Genomic DNA, 5,561 nt, shown 5'->3' on the forward strand with positions numbered 1-5,561 from the left:
GCAACAGAAGTCGGCTAAGCTTCTCAGGATTTGTGACCCCTTTTGCCCTCTTAAGTCCCGCCTTCGGAACGCGTCCAGATGGTCTCGACGCCACTTGGACTTCGGAGCCACACGACAGCCAATGAGCGAACGCCATTTGGGATATTTACCACCTTTCGATTGTTGTCAAGCAGACAAAGCAAATTGTGGAAACGACCGAACGACGACGTGCAAGGAACAGAGCGAGCCTTAACTTGCCGCGAGTCTGTCGATCCGTTGCCCGCCAACTGCCGCTCATTAGAGAGGTGTGACGGCGTTTCCTGAACTTTATGGAGCCACGGCACCTCATGCACATGCACTTTCAAGGCGCACCGCCGACAAAAAAATGCCAAGACGGAAATAATGTGTCGCGTTACTCATTTACTTCCATGTTCAAAGTCATGACTTGGATGACTCGCAACTCACAGTTAATTCCATTTTGACTGACAAAATCGGATGAGGATGTTTTGTTTCCGGACAAAATCAAATTGAGGTACGCGGGCTGCAATGGATAAACGGCATTTTCCTTCATTTTAAGATTTGAGTTGCGAGTGTTTTGAGTTAGAGGCTGTAAACATATCTCAAGATACTTTTTGGGACCTTTTTGTTGGGTGGTCAAACGTAGAAGAAAAAATAAACAACCTTGTTTCAACAAAGGTCGCCAAACATCGCCGTACACGAAATCCATGCCAACTGAGTCCGGAGCCAAGATGGAAGCGGAAATCAGTTTCGAGGGGGGGGGGGGGGGGACTTTTTGGTCAAGTGATCAGGGAGTCAAGATCAAGCGGGCGTGACGGCCGCAGTGGCAGGAAATGCCAAAAGGATTACAAAGTACGGCGGATTGACAGCAGATGTGCTTAACAAGGAGAATGTCGAGAAGAGGAAAAGAGACGGCGAAGAATGATGGATCACTCGGAGGTCTTATGACGCCGCTCACACACAACAAGTCACTCCGAGGGAGGGGGGGGGTTGTTAGCCAGGAATTTAGTGGTGCCAAAACAGCTTCCTTTCCTCTTACAAGCTATCTCCCTGATTCCTCCTTTTTTTGCCCTACAGCTGTGTGCAGTTACAGTGTGACCCCAATAAAGTGCCCCCCCCCCCAACGCCCCCGCCCTCCTTCTACCTCCTGCCCTAATAAATAACTACCCCTCCCGAGCTGTTTATTACCCCCTGGGGCAGTAAAAGGCAGCTGTCACGTCTCGCTTCAAAATGCCCGACTTACACCGGACACGCAAAATGAAACAAAAACACACACACACAAACACACACACACACACTCTGAGACCTCTTAACACGAATGACATCAAACGCTCGCAGTGTACGCACAGCTCGTAAAACACCCGAGCGGCTCACCCAACTGGTGAGGAGACAGCAAAAACTTTCGCAAAACAGAACACAACAACCGAGTGAACACGAGAACGCTCGCATCGGACGGCGCTGGAAAAAAAAAAAAGAAAACCGTTAGGAAATGAGGCAAAATCAGATCCAGAATCAAATCTCACGAAACGTGCAGAGGTTCAAGTCACAAAGTTATCGTGTGTCAAATGGCCCGTGAACTCGTTAAAAGTAAAAAGCGGGAACGATGAACGATGGCGAGGCCGGGAACTGCCTCGGCCTTCGTTCACTCGTTCCCGACTCGCCAATCGCGACAAACCAATTTCAGTTCCATTTTTTGATTTAAGCTGCAGTGGACGCAACATTTTGTCATTCTCGCCGCGTTACTTCCACAAGCAAATCATTCAAGCTCGACTTCCGCGCGGATCGAAGGATAGAAAAGAGGAGCTTGAAAAGATTTTAATCTCAGCACAAAACGTGAAAAGCACAAAGCAGAACTTCAAAAAGGTGCCGCAAAAAACGATTTGCCCTCTTTTGTATTTGATGAATGAAAGGGGGGAAAAAAAAAAGTACTGACCTCACTTGTTAAATTATTAATTGACGGCGACAAATGACATTTTTCTGGAACGATGAGTTTAATTCGACCACACTCAAGCTTTGTTACGTCACGACAAAAAGTCGCTGAAGTCGAACTTGTCTGACAAAAATTGCTGGCCGAAAAGAACAAAAAGCTTTTTCTTACGTTTCTAAAATGACGTTTAGGGCGAATATTTGATGGCCCGCCGAAACAAAAGGTGACGTTTTTGCAAGGTCACGAAAGTGACTCACAGAACAAAAAAAAATAAAAACTCGCTCGACGCAAAAATCTCACGGGACCACTTTCTCGGTCATCGCACGAGACGAGCAACTTTTTTTTTTCGACGTTCCTCATCAAAGATTATCGGAGTGGCTTTTTTTTGTTGAGGTCAACGAAGCCTTTTGGGGCGCGGCCCCGCCTTGGACGTTCAGACCAAGCAGCTTCAAAAGTATTCAGCGTCTGGGAAGAAAAACTTCCTTCCGAGGAAAAAACAAAAACACACCAAAAAAAAAACCATGAAAGAGGATCGCTGCGGAGCGTTTGAGTCAGACCGAAGGAGGTGCGATGAGCTTTTAAAACTTCCTGACATGGTGACTCATCCGCTTTTTGCGCCAGACGAGAGGCAAACGTCTTATCGCCGCTCGCTCGCGCCTGCGCCTGCTTATGGCAGACAAGGCTTTTGCTTTGTGCTTCTCATGAATTCGGTCTTTGGCGCCAGCAAGAACGTCATGACGATCAATTCAATTACAGACTCGGCAAGACACAAAAAGCAGCATTGGAGATTCCATCTTCACCCAGGTGACCCCGCCACGCATGACGAGGGGGATTCCCGCTTACATGAGCCCGTCTCCTCGTCTTCTGACTAATTCCAGATGACGAGCATGTTGGAGGCGAACGCGTGGAGGCGGTGTTGTCGGATCGCTTGCAGAAGACTCGTGTGGGCAAGCGCACCTCGTAAAAGCAAAAAGTAAATGGCGGCTTGGAGTGCATGCGTGCGTTCACACACACACGCATGCACGCACGCACGGCTTGCTTGTGCTGCACTTTTAAAGGAATGCCAATCAAGCCTCTTTGCGAGGTCTTTACGCCACACGCATTTGGCGCAGTTTACGCCCGATCCGGCTCGAGTGACATCTCGGGATCGCCCGGTGACGGACGCTGGTCTCGTCTGTTCGCACTTGACCGTCACCAAGTCGACTTGTGCGCAACGGCCGCGCACGGATGATATGTAAGACGCAGGTGTGAGACGTCTTGTACAGAAATGCAACTCGGCCGCCGGGTCGGACGTTGATTGACTTATGTATGAAAACTAAATATCCCACCCACACGTCAACTCTCAGTGGACACTTGGCATTCCTTTTGCTGCTCGGCCCAAAACGTGCGCATCTTTTCACCACGACTGGCTGTGCAAGCGCAGGGGAACGTTTTCCGTCCTCGAGGACCGAATTTGGAAACCCGTCCAAACAACGACATGCAGTGGTGCCTTGAGATAAGAGTGACTTGACATGAGAGAAGAATTTTCAATCAGGAATGGTGAAAATATTCCGCTAATGACTTTTAATGCCCAACTGCTAAATGGAGTGAAATGCCTCCAACCAGCGCCGTTGATGAACGAGCATCAGTTGGGACAAACTAGCTGCAGCTTTCAAATATGAAACGGCCCGAGAACATGAAGGCTTCCGCCGGCCTCTTCAGAGACGTCGGCAAGTCGAGCCTGCAAGTTGGGGCAAATGTATCAGCACACGATGAGCCGCCGTCGCCGCCTGAAGTTACGCTTTGCAACAAATTGCGGGCAAGAAAAAGGATGACTCGACATGGAGTGACCATCGGAAGGCAAATAGAAAGAAAACTGAGTTTTCTAGTGAATTAAAATGAGAACTACAGGCCAGGCCATCGGCCCCTTGCAGCTCAGATCCAAGACAGGCTTGGAAGCGCTGCAGCTCCCCCAAGTGGCCAAAACGTGAACTGCCTGGCTTCGTCCACATGAACGGACTCAGGCGCCACTTTTTCTTTTGCATTTTTTCGTGCTTTGTCAGTTTTTGCTTCCGCTTCATTTTTAAGATTACCGCAAACCGAGCGTATCTGGGCTGAAATTTGAGTCACTTGAAACTGAATCTGACTAACGCAATTTGAATTTGAATTGCTCTAGTTGAATAACTCAATTGAAAAATAATTTTTGAATTACGTAAATTGTATTCTTATTGTTTAATTTGAAACATTGCATTAAAAAACGGAATCTGTATTTATTTGTTTGGAACGGTAGCCCAACAAACCTAAGACTGAAATAAGTGCCTCTTAAAAAAATTGAACCTCACTAAAAATTCACCTCTGTACAATCCGAGCGGGATAAAAGCAATTTCCCACGTTCGAGGAACGCAGCATCACACCATGACTGTCTATCCTGGCGGTCTTCCGACATGTGCACACATTTCAAGTTGCGAGTTAGCCGCAGCTGAGAGTGCAACGGGCCAACTTGTGTTGTCACAAGTCCTGATCACTTATGAGTCACGTGCAAAATTTATGGGGGAGAAAGAACAAAGAGGTCACTCTGCACAGGCAAAAAGAATAAAACAAAACTAAAAACGACTGAGCATGCGGTTTGCTTTGGCCGGCTGGCGTCAAAAGCAGCAGATCGCGACAGACTTCGGGTTGCGATGGCCGCTCGTGTTGCCAGCAGAAATTTAGTCAACGTTCAATAGCAACCCTGCGCGGTAACCACAGCAAACAAAAACAAAGAGATGATGACGACGTTCATGAATTTTGGAGAAGCTCAAACTTACTCACTGACTTGGACGCGAGGCGAAACCGAGCGGAAGCGCAATTGAAAAGAAACAGAAATCGTGTCCGGGGCCTAAAATACATTTTGTTGCCCGATTGCATCTCAGAGCACCACAACTCTTTGCTCGGTTTTTGCTGTGGCCGGTTTTGCGGTGAGCTGTATAAAATGCAAGAAAAAGCAGCGCAAACTGACCAAAGTTGAACAACATCACAGAAGAAACGCAGCGAAATGTTGACCTAAAAAGAGTCATCAGCCTGTCGCGGTTGTTTATGGTCAAGATGCAAGGCTGGAACTGCCCAAATACTTTTGGAACCAACCGCATATGCGCATAGGTCACGCAATACCGCTGATATCCTGCAGATGGCGCAAATGTCACGCGCTATTTTTAATCAACTGCAATCCGCTCACTCACACACCGGCAATCTGCAGATGGATGGATGGACACTATAGGGAAAGAAAAAAAGGGAAGAAAGAAAGAAAATAAAGAAAGTAAAAGAGAAAACAAGTAAGAAAGAACGAAAGAAACAAGTAAAGAAAGACAAAGGGAAAGAATGAAGGAAAACTACAAAAGAAAGAAAATGAAAGAGAGAAATTGACCCCTTCTTCAGTTTCCCAGCAACTCTTTTTAAAGCTATATTTAAGCAAGCCACAAGTGACGAATGCAAGGCGAACAAGTCTACGAGAGAGAGAGAGAGAGAGAGAGAGAGAGAAAGAGAGAGCAAAAGAGAAAAAGTGAGAGCGAGACAGCGCGCCGTTAGTTTGCACTTGGCCAACCTGAACTGACGAGCGTGCGCACCGCAGTTTGGCTGCTAAGGCAGTTTCAATGCGCGCATTCATCGGCCACTAAGAACG

Source organism: Idiotropiscis lumnitzeri, chromosome 10 (assembly GCF_059441095.1).
Source record: "Idiotropiscis lumnitzeri isolate Australia: NSW breed Sydney's pygmy pipehorse chromosome 10, RoL_Ilum_1.0, whole genome shotgun sequence".
Taxonomy (NCBI): domain Eukaryota; kingdom Metazoa; phylum Chordata; class Actinopteri; order Syngnathiformes; family Syngnathidae; genus Idiotropiscis; species Idiotropiscis lumnitzeri.